The sequence below is a fragment of the Pseudopipra pipra genome, chromosome 5 (genome assembly GCF_036250125.1).
Source record: "Pseudopipra pipra isolate bDixPip1 chromosome 5, bDixPip1.hap1, whole genome shotgun sequence".
Lineage (NCBI taxonomy): Eukaryota > Metazoa > Chordata > Aves > Passeriformes > Pipridae > Pseudopipra > Pseudopipra pipra.
In genome coordinates this window covers 34153597-34170834 of record NC_087553.1, presented here as the reverse complement: position 1 = coordinate 34170834, position 17238 = coordinate 34153597, and positions in this window count along the sequence as shown.

Genomic DNA, 17238 nt, shown 5'->3' with positions numbered 1-17238 from the left:
GAAACTTTCTGATGAAAAGAAAAGGAACACCCAAGCAGATCTCAGGAGTTAATTTAGTTTTTACAGCATCTTTGTAGAAGTGAATGATACATGGGGTGTAGCTATTATGTTCATGTTGATATAACCATGAGAGTCTGACATTGATTCTTTACTCCATAGATAGTAGTGCCACTGTGTTTGGTCTGCATTTCCCAGAGTGAAAATCTATGTGTTTGAATGAGAATTTTTTTTTACATCAAAAAGAGTTCATGGAATGTTTCATGTGTTTTGTTAACAAAGCCACAATCTATGAGGTTTTATTTTACAAATTTGTAATAAAGACATTAATCAAGATATAAATAATGAAATCTACAAGATATAAATAATGAAATCTACATCTGCTGTTTAGCAAAGATGTTTATTTATATTCCCTCAATTAACAATAAAACTCACAAGTTGAGGATTTTTTCCTTATGCTATCTGGATAAAATAACATAACTTTACAATACAGCAAAAATCATCATCTTTTTAAGAATAAAGTCATTACAGTGCAGGTCCTGGTTGACCCCACATAGTGGTTGATCCACTATGAAACACTCACAGATATTCAGTTCATTATTATATTTGCAAAAGAACATCTTATTCTATTAATCAGTGTACTTTCTAAATATAATGACTTCTTTTTAAAAACAAGAAGCAAACAAAACCCCCTATTAGTAAGACAAAAAATGGAGTGAGGGATTTATTCTCTTGAGTGACACAAATACACAACTTTAAAGGTATGCCTATGGGTGCTGGACACCTGCTGCTTAGAATCTCTGTTGAATGTTGTATGATATTGATGGGCTGCCAAAGGTGCCCTTTTATCTTTTGACAAATTCTGTTTGATGATTTGTTTTTGGGGTTTTTTTTCCTTGCTGATGACATTTTCAGACATTTATTTATTTTATTTTATTTTCCCTCATGTGTTAACATCATAACTTTTAGGGCTAATGGGGGAGAGAATGTACAGACTTTAATTATTTCTTTTACTGAGAAGATCATGTTAATAAAAATTAAAAAAAAAAAAACAAAACAACCACAACTTCTTCTGAATTTTACTCTCCAGCTATGTCCCTAGTCAGTAGTTGGCCATGATTGTGTTATCCTTATAGAGGTTCCTTGTTTCTGTAACTTTAGATTTGGTTTTGCTTTACTTTTTCTACTGAAACATCTTTCCAAAAATTATACAGTGCTCATTCATTAGTCTTTAGTCTCTCTTTGGGGAAGTCTTCTGTTGGTATTGGCTCTACATAAACCTTTATGAAACTTCCCTTACGTGTTATGAGTATCTTCACTGCTCAGCTCCCAGTTGACTGCCATTGCATTGCAGTTCCTCATCCTACATTCAAAAAGTTATCCAGCCTTTCAACATCTGATGTAACGCACAAGAACTTGTGAGAAATCAAGTTTTAAACAGTGAAGTGTTGGTAATTATTCTGAGAAACAGGCTTTCCAGTCCATAAATTTCTGTAAACCTTTTATATACTTTTCAAGGAGCAGTTCTCATTCCATGGCTTATTTTGAAACTGGATGATGAGTTTGCTGCACTATTGGCCATAGAACTACTTCTTGGACCATCTTGAGGCCAGGTTGATATTGTGCTGGTGAGACATCTTTCTGTCATCCTGAATGATTTTTCTATTATGTCACATTGTTGTCTGAGGAATTTTTACATGGTTTTATGTGGGCCTTATTTACCTCAACAGATTTAACTGTTGAGATAGCACCCAGTTTCAAGTGTAGATCTAATGTGTTACAGATAAACTATTTCTTGATTTTTGTTTGTTTTTTTCCCCTCTCGTTATGATACCATAACTAAACCCATGCAGTCAGCAAATAACATAGTTGATGATTTCTACTGTAAGACTGTAGCAGATAAAGTTCTCTTTCTTCATATTTTTAAACGCATTTAAAAAAGACCCAAAAAACACATCTATAAACATAATATTGGCTTCCTTTTTTTTTCCCAGGAAACTCCGCCAGTTATTCATGATTATTATGAGAAAGAGACATACCAAGCTAACAGAAAATATTTCCAATAACCAGCAGGCATCACATAAAGGTAATCAATGGCTGACAGAAAGATTGTCTTTTTCCAACAAGAATTATATTATCTCTCTACATAAACCTCTTTAAAACATAGAATCATAATTATACTTGAATTTTATATTCCTGTAGTACTGAGTTTGTTTAGTTTATTTTTTTTGTGAATTAATACATCTTTTCTTGCACACCATTCATCTTTTCAAATCGCATGGAATCATAGAAAATCTCAAGTCAGAAGGGACTCATAAAGGATCATTGAGTCCAATTCCCTGCTTCTGCCAGGATTAGTTTAAAGTAAACCTTATAGCTAAGAGTGTCATCCAACATCAGTATGGTATTTACAGTTCACAGTTCACAGCAGACTGTCACTCCTGATCAACAGCATCAGATTTCTTTTCTTTCTTTTTCATTTCTTCCTTACTAAGTAGTCTGTTAGTGTAAGCATTAACATTTTAAGATGTACCTCACAGTCTACTTTTTCTGATAAATTAGTCACTGAATTGTATTGATACAGCGCAGATAAGACTTCACAATGCTTATTCTTATGTGGTCTGACCATTAGAGGGACATGACAAGGTCTGAGGAGAAATTCCATAACCTGAGAATGAAATATATATAAAAACTACTTAGGCAGAAGTGGCTTTCCGCCTGAATAGGCTGTTTTGTTTTGGTAGTATAATGTAGCTACCAAACGGAAATACAGCTGAAGTTCCAAAAGAGTGATGCTCCACTTGAGCACAGTTAATGACATAAACACCTTGGGTTTTGTTCCAGCAGAGACATCTTTGAATCTTGCAGTAGAGTTTAGCTGAGGTATGCCCATAGGATTTGAGTACTTTACCTTTGGTATCATTCAATTCTGTCTTTGTAAATGTCCACCTCTTAAGGGCATTGCCTCTAAGATTAGACATTTAACTTCTGTATTGTATCGTATTGCATTGTATATTCCCAATTATATTGGAAGGAACTGAAGAAATCACATACATTCTAGGAAACACTTATTGCTAGATAGTAAGGAAGATGTACTTTTATGTTCTTGCCTCCATTTGGATGTTTTTCTTTTCTATTTATTTTAAGTGTGGATGTTTAAATTACAGCTTGAGTGGAAAGCATGTTTGTTTCCTTTCTAGGTTGAGGTCTGACCACCTTTTACAACACAGCAAGATTAAGGGAGATACATTGGCATCTGGTAAAGGGTTTACTCTGTTGTAAATAAACAAGCAATGTAAGATACTGGAACATATACCAACAAATCCATCCAACCAAAACAAAAATACCCTCATACCTTGTAAGTATTTCTTAAAAGAAATATTTCCGACAGAAAAGAATATAGCTGAAGTCTGTGGATCACATATAATGAATATTTCAGTACTTTCCACATTACTGAACTTGATTGAAAGCTGAAAACACACTATGACAAAATTAACTGCTAGTCTTCCAACTTAAGGAAGAGTAATTGGACAAAGATGGATTTTCTTTTCTTACATATGCATAGTAACTCAGTCTAGAATTACACTGAGCTGACACAGGGTAAAGAGAAAGAATATTTGATATAGGAAACAGAGAAAGAAAAGCACACTGGAAAGAACTGTACCTTGTGTGATATACTTCAAGAACACTTGGCACTGTTTTTTGGCATTATTAATAAGCAGTAATGTAACTGAAAATGCTGCTTACAATGAGCAATATGCTATTATTAGCAAAAAAAGTGTCCTAAAATATGTCTTATAATGTAAATATTTATATTTATTGGCAATGTTTTCTATTAACAACATTAATTAAATTAAATTAAATCAATAAAGGAGGCAGTTATTAAACTGTTGTCCAGAAACAGGGTTTTGGCAATACATTAGAAAATGCTTTAGAGGACACAATTTCTGTACTTATCACACTAATTGCTTCTTATTTGGGCTGGCTGTCATAGAGTTATCTCCCAATTTATGTAGCAGTGAAAGATTACTGTATTAGCATGTGCATGTATAGTAGCAGCCTTTTTTTTGTATTTTTTTTCCTGTTTAAAACTGTGTGAAATCATGGGTCAGGCAAAGTTTAAGGATTACTTGAAGTGCTACTACAAATTAAAATGATCTGACTTTCCAAAGCATAGCTGGCTCTAAATCCTATATACATTCTGCTCCCTGATGTAGATTTTTCCCTGTTTCCATATTTTCTAGTTGTAAATAAGAAATGTATTAAATTATTACTTTTAATGGAAGCTATTTTAGTTCCAGAACTTAAGGGAGATTAAATGTATAACTTCACCTGTACAGATAATACTATCAAATCTCTGCCTCCCTGAAAAAGCAGTTACAAATTATTACCAATTTAGGCAAAGTGAAGGAGCTACTTAATAACAGTGTTGACTTATGCTGTTTGTAAAAGCTAACAAAACATTTCAAGTTTACAGGGGCTATTATGGGTCATTGTTTATTGTATGAAATCAAGTCTTTAATTTTAAATCTCTGGCACAATTCTTTCACAATATGCAATCTAACTTTATTTACACTGGACCACACCCAACAGCTGCTGACACCATCCTCAACATGATGTAAATTAAACTAACTTCTCAGATATATTTCCGAAACTAGTTGTAACAGAAAAAAAAAGGCCAAATCCCTTCTCAGAAGCCTATTCTGAAACTTTTGTTAGTTTCTTTGAAATCATCCTTCCATAACCACAAAAATAGAAAGAATAAAACCAGAAAGAAATAGTTTGTTCCCAACTTTACTGAGTTGGAAATAAAAATGAGACATAGAAATCTTATTTCAGATATGTTCTAGATTTGAAGGGTGTGGCTTTGCTGATTATTTATCCATGGTGTATATCTCTATATATCTCTCTCTATATATATACAGATATATATCCATATGTATACTTCCAGATTCTTTGATGAATCACATTAATTTAGTCCAGATTAAAAAAAAAAAAGTAAAAAAAATAGCAAAACCATTTCAATATAGATATATCAGCCAAAGATATCTAAGCAAAAGTAGATTGTAAGTGGTCCAGTCTGACTAGTGTTCTGTCTGTCTCATTCAAAATCTGCATTAACTATATGTAGTTACACCTATTTGACTCTGTAGTAACTCGGAACTGAGAACAAGTGTTCTCAAAATTCATTAGCAGATACCAGCTAGCTGTACCAGCCTTACTACACAGACACTCCAGGAGATTGGTAAAAACAAAACCAAAATCAAGCATTCCAATTTAATGGGATTCTTTGCCTAAAGATGAAGTTTCTGCACAGAACTGAATTTTTGAACAGGGTGGCGCATTTCAGTCCATATGTTGAAGGGCACTTGCAAAGTTTTCCCAAGCTGGATGGGATGAAACTCCCTGCAAACCTGTTCTGCTAAATTCATATAACCAGCCAGCCCATGATCCCACCCACCCACGTACACAGAATCACAGAACTGATTAGGTTGGAAAAGACCTCTGAAATCATTGAGTTCAATCTGTGAGCTAAAACCTTCAACTCGACCATGGCACCAAGTTCCAAGTCCAAGTTCCTTTAACATCTCCAGGGACAGTGACTCTACCAACTCCCTGGGCAGTCCATTCCAATGTTCAATCACCTTTTCTCTGAAGAAATTCCTCCTAATGTCCAACCTGTCTTCCCCTGGCTCAATTTGAGGCTATTTCCTCTTGTCCTGTCACTAGTTTCCTGGGAGAAGAGACCGACCCCTACCTGGCTACAATGTCCTTTCAGGTAGTTGTAGAGAGGGATAGGGTCTCCCCTGAGCCTTCTTTTCTCCAGGCTAAACATCCCCAGCTCCCTCAGTCACTCTTCATAGGATTTGTGCTCCAGAGCCTTCACCAGCTCCTTGGTCCATCTCTGGACATCCTCCAGCACCTCAATGTCCATCTCAAAGTGAGGGGCCCAAAACAGAAAACAATACTCAAGGTGGAATAACTTCCCTGATTCTGCTGTCCACACCATTTCTGATACAAGCCCTGAGGCCACTGACTTTCTTGGCCATCTGGGCACATTGTTGGCTCATGTTCAGCTGGCTGTCGACCAGCACCCCCACACACATGCATGATGCCTGCTGCTACTGACAGGCTACATAAAAAACATCCTACAGGAACAGTTTCTACTGACTATTTACAAGCACCTCATCTGTGTACATTTTGGTCAATCTTACTGCAGGAACCACTGGGGCTGGGATGGCCATGGTCTCCACTTTTCCCATACTGCTAATTTCCAGTTAAGCACAGGAAGATGATATTGTGTAGTCTCAGGCCAAGAAGGGTCTCTAGATATGGCACCAGAAACCAGACTTTAGATCATAACTGCAAGAACATGAAAAGTGATAGAGCACAGGCTTCAGACTAAATAAGCTCAGTTACATCACCTGAAAGAAAAATTAATTTTTTGTTCAACAGTTAGTCAGACATATAAATAACATAAACATAAACACAAATCTCTTTCTGTGTTTTGTCTTTTGTTTCCCTCTGAATGCCTAATTTTTGTCATTTATTAAGTAACAGTAACTGAAATTTAATTTATATCAGCATGCATTTGGATGAGAAAATATTTATTGTCTCATCCTAAATAAGCTTATTAAGGCATCAAATGAAGCAGATTCTCTTCCTGTTTTTTGGTAAACAGATGCACAGAACAAGGGAAAACAGTGCATAAATTAGAACATTAGATGTAAATGCTTTTTTGTGGCCTAAAACTCTATAAGTAAATGTTTAATGAAAGCACCAGGCTTTCAAGGGGGTAGAAAGCAGACTTTTTGGGGGGAGGGGTTAAATAATTAACTAATCATTCTTGTCAAGAAGATAAAATAAAATATTAATTATGCATTAGGAATTATGACTAGATTGAGTTTTAAGTGAACATTGATGACTAGACGAAGACCAGGAAATCAGGAAGTTTAAGCATGTTTTTTTCTCAGCCTAGTTCCTTCACTGTTATTCATGTTAAATAGTACAAACTTACCACGTTACATTGATTTCAATATGTAAAGGCAGTGAAATTAAACCATCATTGAAGCCATCTTATATTTCAAATTATAATGTCTTTATCAAGGCTAAATTTATTGGTTTTGCCCCCCTCATAGTAATTTAAAAAAAAAAAAAGTAATTCAGGATTTTCAAGTCTGCTGAGCTCAATGTACTTTATAATTCTCTGGTTTGAATGTAACATCTACTACAGTAACATTACCTCTTTGTTGTGGTTTAACCCCAGCTGGCAACTGAGCCCCACACAGCCGCTCGCTCCCTTCCCTGCAGCAGGACGTGGGAGAGAATCTGAAGAGTAAAAGTAAGAAAACTTTTAGATAAAGACAGTTTAATAGGTAAAGAAAAAGCTGTGCAAATAATCAAAGCAAGGAATTCACTCGTCACTTCTCATGGCCAGGTAGGTGCTTAGCCATCTCCAAGAGAGCAGAGCTCTATCACATGTAATGGTTCCTTGGGAAGCAAACATCATCATTCTGAGCATCTGCCCCTTCCTTCTCCCCCCCCCCCCCCCTCACTTTATGTACTGAGCACGAAGCCATAGGGTATGGAATGCTCTTTTGGCTTGCTGGGGTCAGCTGTCATGGCTGTGTCCCTTCCCAGCTCCTCGTGCACCCACAGCCTCCTTCCTGGTGGGGCAGTGTGAGGGACAGAAAAGGCCTTGATGCTGTGTGAGCACTGCTCAGCAACAATCAAAACATCCCTGTGCTGTCAACACTGTGATCACCACAAATCCAAAACATAGCCTCATACTATCTACTATGGAGAAAATTAACTCTACCCCAGCCAAAACCAACATCAATTCACCCTACAGTGCAGTTGAATGAAGTCACTTAGCTGTGTATAGGCATCCATGACAGCTAACAAAAATATGTAATGCCTTTAGAAAGCACAACATAATTTAAACACAGTTATGTAAAGAAAAGTATCAATTCTAAAAAGTTATAATGCCTCTATGACCTTTGCAACAGTTGGAACTATGTTATCCATAGAATAAATTAACGAATGTGCTACCAAATTAATTCTGATATATAAAGCAAAGGAAATTTCTGAAGTATTTCCTTGTGTTTGATAGAATAGGAAATACAGTCTCCATAGGGGACTATTTTTAGCACATTCTCATTGATATAAATGAGGCAAGAAGTAGTAGAGGTAGAATATAATTCAATAGCACGAAGGCGAGGGTCGTACACTTGGGGTCTAATAACAGTTTCTACTCGAAACTGAGGGCTTATCATTTGGAAAGACAGGAAGGTGAGAAAGCTTTTTGGATTATTAGTTGACCATGAGCAACCAATGTACTATGTCTGGAAAAAATGCAAATTAAATCTTAAAGCCCATGAAGCTTGGGCATTTTTGAACAATAATATGTTCATGTTACTGTACAAGACACTGGTGGTCAGAAGTGGGCTAGTACTCTATCTCCTGTCTGTTGACATTTTTCCAAGTCATCTCTTCCTGTTTCCACTTGTACCAGAGCAAACCCTTAAACAGGGAGCAGTGAAATGAATCTAGGGACACTGACAGTGAAATTCTTAGACTGGCAAGACTTTGAAGCACAATACAGGACTGATCAGAGGGCTAATAGAGAGGTAATAGAGAATGACTTTGTATCAAGTTGCTTAGATTTTTACTGTCCTATGGGAAACGCGAAAGAGTGACAAGGCAGGATCTGAAAGTTTTTCCTGAGATGTTAGCTTCACATAACTAAATGAATCATGCAAGTGTGATCTTGGATGGAATGAGACTGCAGGAACACTGAATGTCTGCTATTGTGGTTGTCTTTGTTTCTACCCAAAACTAAGAAGCAGAGAAACATACAGAGATGAATAGTATTCCTGCATGACTTAGATATCTCATGGGTTTCTTTATTCATGGCATAATTTTATGTGGGAGTTATGAAAGAAGCAGATGTTCTGAAGATTAACAAGGGCCACCGTAAACAATTACTTCCATAATAACTCTTATGACACAGCACGAACACAGACTTATCACTAAAGAACCCAGCAAACTATACATTCTGACTCTTGAAAACCAAGACGCTATTTTCTAGGACATATATTGGTAGTAGTATTATTTTTCCTGGTGAAAAACAATCTGGAAGATAGAAAAAGAGATACAAATTTTTTTCTAGGGCATTTTGGAAAGTATCATGAAGAGATGCCTATGCGGAGTCAAGTTCCATCTGTTAGATGCGTAGTAGATTCTTTGAACAAGTTGTCTTTCAGAGAACAGCGCAGAAGACTGCAATAATAGATGATTCAAAATTTTATTCAACATCCTACATGTATCTAATGAAGAACTGAATAAAAAAAATTGAACAAAAAATAGAACATAGAAACAATTCACACCTGAAGACTAGTAATGTCACTAGATGTAAGGGAATGTAATATAGTTAGGGATGATTGTTTATTCAAATACAAACAGAGAGAAAGAGGAATGTAGGGGAGATGGAATGGAAAAATAATATTTTTCTTCCAAATAAGTACAATATTTTCAGTAACCTAATGTAATGCTTTTATTCAAAATGAGTGACTCTTCACTTTCTTTCAGTAAACCAGATTTTAAGCCAACATTGCCCTGTTTTTAGAGTTCTCAAATATCTTTTAAAGATATCCTGTTCTCTCCAGTGTTCATGTAACAAACTAGGGATGCATGTCGTTGATGCTCTGGAATGTGCCCAAATATAGAAGAGAAAACCAAGCTTTTGTTTCCTTTCCCACTTTTCTTAAATACAAAACTTGTGTGAAAACAGTAGAATATAATTCGCTTCTTTTGTGACAGAAAAAATTACAACTCACCACTTCTGCCCAGTGGAGTTGTGGATACCCCATCTGTGGAAGTGTTCAGGATTGGATTGGATGGAACTCTGAGCAGCCTTGTCTAGTGAAAGGTGTCCCTGCCCATGGCAGGGGGGTTGGAACTAGATAATCTTTAAGGTCCCTGCCAACACAAGCCATTCTGTGATTCTATGATTCTTTCGATTTTATTGCAAATTTTCTAAAGGTAGAAATTCATATCAAATAGTGGTTTGTTGATGGTTTTTTTTAATACCATCTTGAAAATACTTCTTCCTTCCATTGAAAAAAAAGTAACAAAACAATGGAAGTGTTTCAAGCTGTACGTATTCCAGACTAAATGTTTTTCTTGACATCTTGGTTTTGTCACTAATACATAAACTTAGAAACTAAAAACGTTGGAAGCCGAGGAGAGGCCAGAGCAAATAAAAACAAACAGGGGAATCTATTGCCCCAGCCTGAATGTCCAACATGAAATATATTCTGGAAAGAGCTACAAAAAGAATACTGTTTAGCTGTGGAAAAATTCTGCAGCCTTATTGAATATAAATACTGTGATGAAAAAGTAAAATCTGATCCATATTTGATACTAAAAGCTATACAGACACAGTAGATGAGTATATAAATTCAAGGAACTGGGACTACCAAGAGGCCTGTGGCGGGTTGAACCCAGCGGGGATCCAAATGGCCACCAAAACCACTCTATCCCTCCCTCAGCTGGGCAGAGGAGGGAAAATGTAAGAAAAGGCTCCTACAACAAGATAAGGACATAATTGACCCACCAATTACTGTAGTGGTCAAAACAGATTCAAAGTAGAGAAATTAACTGAATTTACTAGCAATCAAATCAGAGTAGGATAAAGAGATGTAAAACAAAATTTTGAAAATATCTTCAGTGACCCAGTGTGGTTCCCCCACAGGTTCACAAGTCCTGCCAGCAAACCTGCTCCAGTGCTGGCTTCCCATGGGGTCACAGTTTCCTTCGGGCTTCCACCAGCTCTGGCATGGAGTCCTTCACAGGCTACATTTGCTTCCCTGTGAACCTCCTTGGGGTGCAGGGAGACAGCCTGCTTCACGTGTTCTGTACCACAGGCTGCAGGGGAATCTCTGTTCTGCTGCCTGGAGCACCTCCTTCCTCTACTTCTTCACTAACCTTGATGCCAGCTGGGCTGCTGCTCTTACCTACTCCTCTCTTCTCTGGCTGCAATTGCTTCAGTAACATCTTTCCTCTTCTTAAACACATTATCCCAGATGTGCTGCCACTGTCACTGATGGGCTTGGCCTTGGCCAGCAGCAGGTCCATCTTGAAGCCTGACAGCAATGGCTCTGTCAGACATGGGCAAAGTTTACAGCATCTTCTCACACAAGCCACCCCTGTAGCCCCCTTGTAGACCCTCCACTACCAAAACCTCGCCATGCATGCCATACATGGCCATACATGAAAAACTAGGCTATGAAGAATTAACTGAGAAGGGCATGTTTTAAGCTGATGTTTCTAGGAAATGTGTTTGTTTGCCACAAAGGCTGAACAGAAAAGATTCAAAGCTGTTTGGGAGGTGTTTGGGAATCTCTCTGGCAGCCCACAATGAGATGAGAAGGCTGAGTTGGCCATAGGACTGATAAGGCTGAGTTGGCCTTAAGGCTGATCAGGAGACTGACTTTTTTCTGGCACCATCTGTTCAGCTCAATACAACTTGTCCATTACAGAAGCTGATAGTGTGGACACAGAGAGCTGCTTGCCAGGAAAGATACAAGGCTGCAAAGTAGAAAAGAAGGGCAGACAATGCAGAGATGAAGTAAGCAATTATCTGGGAGAATAACAACCTCTGTAAGGAGGAATGGATCTGCTGCCTACCCAGTGATGGCAGAGTGCAGGAGGAGAAGCCACTTTCAGCTCCTGACATACATAAGCAACAGATCTTCTAGCAGGAAAGTAACCCTAGTGATACACAAGCTATAGAACTCTATTATCCTGTCTTTCATCTGTGTGAGCATTCCTCCTTTAGGTCCCATGCAACACAGTAAACGAGAGTTAAAGAAGCTGAAAAGGTTCTCACTTCACTCTGCACTATGGCCTGGTTTTTTACATGATTTTTTTCTTTTTTTCATCTAGAAGGAGTTGTATTTGGGTTCAAAATCCTTTAGTTGAGAAATTGGTCTTCAGAATTTCAGAAATTCACCTACATTAAGAAAGGTTAGAATTTATTTTATTTACTGCAATAAGCTACTTCTGAATCACAGAATATCAGATCAAGTTGTCAAAAAGATATCCCCTTTAAAATTAATTTATTAATTGATAAGATTTTTCTTGTTCTACAGTAATTTTTTTTCCACTCAGGTTGTAAGCAATCAATACCTATAGTCTTTCCATGTGCTGCAAGATTTAGCTGAGAGAAGGAAAATTTATTACTATTGTACACAAGGGGGAACGATAAGAAAACCTGTCCAACTGGATAAATGCAATTATGTCATAATGTGTAGGAGTGCGTGTTTCACTGACCAGTGCTAAAGCAATATTTCTTTCCTCTGATAAAGTCAACCTAGTTTATTATGTTAACCTCATGTGTACGTTGCTGCTGTCTCTGCTACTGATAATATTACTTTCAGATTCTTGAGTGAAAGAGCCTTCGTAAAGTGCTTTACAGATAGATTGAGACAACTAAATCCACATTTCAGATTAATAAATCAACTTTTAAAACTCTGTTATGCTCTGGCTCACTGTTGTGGTTCAGAACAAAAAAATATAATCCTTGATTTGCAAATGTAAGGCAGTAGATATTTCTATCAGCTAAATGACTTTCTTTTCATCTTGCACTCTGCTTATAATCATTGCCTAAAAGACAATAAGAAAAACTGTCTGAATGCCAGAAACAATCATTTAGATAGAAGTGCTCCCTGGTCTGTTGCCAAACATGGAAAAGCTAATAAAAACATTGATAGTATACTCTACTGGAAAAGTGGGACTTGTTATCTTGAATTATAAACTTACCTTACTCATAAACTTAGATTCTATTTTCTAAGTAAGAACAAAGTTAACGGAGAATTTGAAATAAAAATTAATGATCTGACAAGGAAAGAAGTATTTACTGGACTGAATTTGGAAAAAAACCCTGCAGTTTTGACTTCATAGATAGACTGTAAAATAAGAAGTCTGTTTATATAAAATAGAATAAAATGTAAACCAAGAGAAACTTGCATGGTATATACAAATGCACTTCAAGACTCAGTGATATTTTATATCTACTTGATACATGCAGGGAGTATATTAGTAATTTGAATCACAGATTCAAGAAGGTTCTATCAAGTTATTACACAAGTTCACCTTATTACTAATAAAGAATTGTTCCCTAAACACAATTTGTAATGCTTTACTCTTTCCAGTTTTAAGTACCCGAGGACATGAGTGTTCCTGAAGGATTAATAAAAGGTTCTACACATGAGTGAATCTCACTGTCTGTAAATGTGTTCTACCATTCACCTTAATTATTTTCCTTGTTATTAGTTAAGATATGTTTTCTAATACTAAATATTTCTTCAGTTGTCTCAGCAGTTAAATACTAGTAAGTAATAGAGCATGTAGGATTCCCATACACAGCTGATACACGGTTTAGATTTATGCTTTGGAGAATACATTTTATTTATCATTGCTCAGCAGAAGATTTCCATGAATCTTTAATATCCTGTGCAGTTCTTTCTACTAACATTACTGACTTCTCCTGGGTATGACTTTTTTATGGGGAAGAGATTGGTTTAAGGTTCCTTCATGTCGTCCTAGAACAACCTAATTGCTTTGAAGAATTTTACTCAAGTAGTGAGAAACCATACAGCACGACCTACAGAGCACAGTATCATATAGAGTGTGCTCATACAGCTTTTCATGCTACATAAAACTACACTTCATGGAGTATAGGCTTTCCTGTTTATTGATGCCTGTAGCCTAGAAAAATATCTTCCCTCTTTGAGGCCACTATATTTTTTATGAAGCCTAACACATGGGCTAAATATTTTTAAATTGCTGCAATTTAACACTGTTCAATAGAGTTTAGTTTGAATCTGAAGAGCAAGTAGTTTTCAGATGAGCTAGCATGTAGCACATATAAGTTAGAGCATGCTCTTGAGCAGCTTATCCCTCAGGACAAACAGGGAAGGAGGGAAACCCAGGCAGGGGCCAGGCAATGTGGAAGGAAGCTTCTACACCACACTCCTCATCTTGGCATACCGACTGCTTTTAGCAACTTCCTTCTCCTCCTTTTTGAGCAAGACTGAAGCGACAGAATTAGGACCAGAGAATTTTTGAGAGGGTGATTGTAACACTGGAGAAAGGGGATACATAACTGTAAGGTCTTATACAACCTTTTTAGCTGTATGGGACTCATACATATTATATCAGATAATTAGATATGTTAATGCAATAATTGACCTAATAATATCAGGCTAATAATTATTAACACCATATGTTGTCTTTTGCCCATAACAAGATTTTGAGTGTAACATCTCCAAATAACATGCTTTAAAGAAAGACATAACTGTGGTGGTTTGAGCCGCCCCCCCAGCGGGGGGGGTTGGAGTTGGTTGATCCCAAGTGATTTTCCGATCAGGGACCAGTCGGAGCTGTGACTGTTTTGCTGCTTCATAGTTCTGCTTCTAAACCAATGATCTCAACCACAATACTTAATGAATCAATCTATCTAATGGATGCTTACACTTTTCACTGTAGTTGTCATAGTGTTTTAAATTACTTTATAAAACCATTCAGGACAAAATAATATTTAAAAATGGTTATGGAAAGCTCTGGAAAAGCAAGCAAGAACCCACTTCATAGTTTCAGTTTTAAACTTAAATTCTCCACAACATTTGCTAGTAAAAGTTTATGACTGTTCCATCTTAGAGCACATTAACTATATTTTTTTCTTTTATGCATCCCAAACTATTGTTTTATTATTATATGTTGGATTCAGCTTTGCTGAATTTACTTTTTAAGGCAACCTAAGCAACTGAAACTTTTAAACTGGGGGGATTTTCATAAATAGTATGTTAGACTCATTATCTACTGAAGCATATATTTTAGTAGATGAAGTCTTAGTGTGTTTGTAAAAATGTGATGGTGAGCATCACTCTCTTCAGGTAGCTGTCAGTTAAGGAAAAATAAAAAGAAATTTGTCTGTTGCTTCCAGACAATTTCCAAAGATGTCCTCAGTATGTGAAGAGGCAAGTTTGCCTTCCCACAGCAAAATTTGTGTTATATTAAGATGACTGATGATCTGAAAAAGAATGTTTTCATTTCCTCCTAGCTCTTTATGCATTTTAAAACTGTTGAGAATCATTTTAATAGAAAGTATTAGTAGGTGAAGTACTTGTAGGATCTATTTTTTGGTCTTCGCTTTTTGACTTTCAGCTTTTCTTGCTTTGGTCTTATTATTCTCTCAAGAGCTACCAGACAGCTGAGCACATGGAGGATACTGAAACTGGGATACAGGATGCTGAACTAGCTTTTCCTATCTGTTTATTTTTATTTTCTTTCGGTGTCTTTATGTTTTATTTCCAGAGCTGAACTGGTTATTTTAAAATTCTATTTAGTTTTTCAATTGTCTTCTGATTTAATAATATTCACTAAAAGAGAAAAATCTTACTAACAGACATGATCTCTGCCTTTAAATTATCTGTTAAATTATGTTCTTCCATAATTTAACATTTATTATATTTTAAATTTGAACCCATTTGATTTTCCTTAAAGACGTACAAATCTTATGAGTTTTGAAAATAAAAATAGGAATATATACACATAAAAGCTCCTACATTTCAGGATAAAATATTTACAGGTAATAAGTAAATATACCAGATAGTAAGATCAAATGGGTGCTAGAATTCTAAGATCCATTAAATTGTCTAATGTTCTATATTTAGGTATATAATTTTTTTGTCTCTGAAGATGTTTCCATACTTTCAGTATCAAACTTCTATAGCAATTAATCTTGAAGTGACCACACGTAATTATTTTGTTGACAAGCCATTTTCTCTTTTGTGTTTTTCACTAGATAGGCAGATAATTATAAAAGTTTTAGGGTTTTTTTAAACTGTTTGTTTTATTATTCCAAAGTCTTGTTGCCAGATACCAAGTCTTCAAATTAAATATACTCTGTGAACAGCCTAATGTGGTCTGCTAGGAAATCAAAGTTTAAACTCTTCCATAGATTGCTGAGTCTTTATATAGGATACATCCTCCAACAGATAGGAAGGAATTTAGGTACTGAATTTATAGTGGAAAAAGACCATTATGCAAGCAATACCATGTAAAGTTCCATTAGGTAATATGCATCATAATAATAGTAGGCATTTTAGTATAATATTAAACAGCATTCAAAACAACTTGGAGTATCATCTTTCTGAGAAATAACAATATAATTTTTGTCAACAGTGTTGATAGTACTATTTAACACAATTTTGTATTGTTAAAAATGTCCTTATTTTATTTTATGTTATGACATCAAACTTTTTACGTTTGTTCAAGTAATGTTGCAAAGTTAGTCAATAAATAGTTTTAGGCCTTACCCATGCTCTGAGGTTCTCTTAACAAAGCAGTTAAAGATGAACCTTTGTGGATGACAAACCTTCATCTGGTTTCCAACTGATGCATCTGGCACATGGTATTTTGGGTTGGGAAGTTAAAATCAGCAGATTATGATGCAAGTCATCCTTTTTCCCTGTATACTATTGGTTATGAGGAATTAGTTTTGTTTAAGCTCCCCGTAAGCCATTTACACAGTGGTTGGAGCACTCTATCTTAAACCAGCTTTTCCTGCTGAAAGACTCAAATGATTTTTAAATTGCACCATATTTATTTCACTATATGATAAGAGTTCCATTTTATGTACTTGCACCTCTTGGAAGTATGGTAATAAGATATTTGTGTATATCTGCTCTTCTCCATAACAAAAGCCAGATAAATGTAATTGTGAAAGAAGTAATAAATTTACCTGAGTTTATGACTTGGCCCTGTTCAAGTAGTGAAGTTAATACAAAAGATTTCTTCAAGCATAAAAAGGATAAAATGTGATAAAACTAAAATAGCTAAGTGAACATAGAGGAAAAATGTATCATTGCCTGTTACTTGTAGACAACATATTTTTCTATAAAATGACTTCACTAGTGGTTGATACTTATTGAAAGCAATTACTCTACCGTGCAGTACTTTACACTGCAGAAAAACCACACTAATAAACAGCAATAATAACAATTCTTTAAAGCGTCCCCTGTGTGCTGTGATGTATCTATTGCTAACTCATATAGTAAATCTAAACTGTTCAACAAACACTATAGAATGTATCTGCAGGGCTTAATCTAGCTTTTCTCATTTAGCATTCTTAATAGTAAAAAATTGGCTGCAACATCGCAGTTTGAATAACAA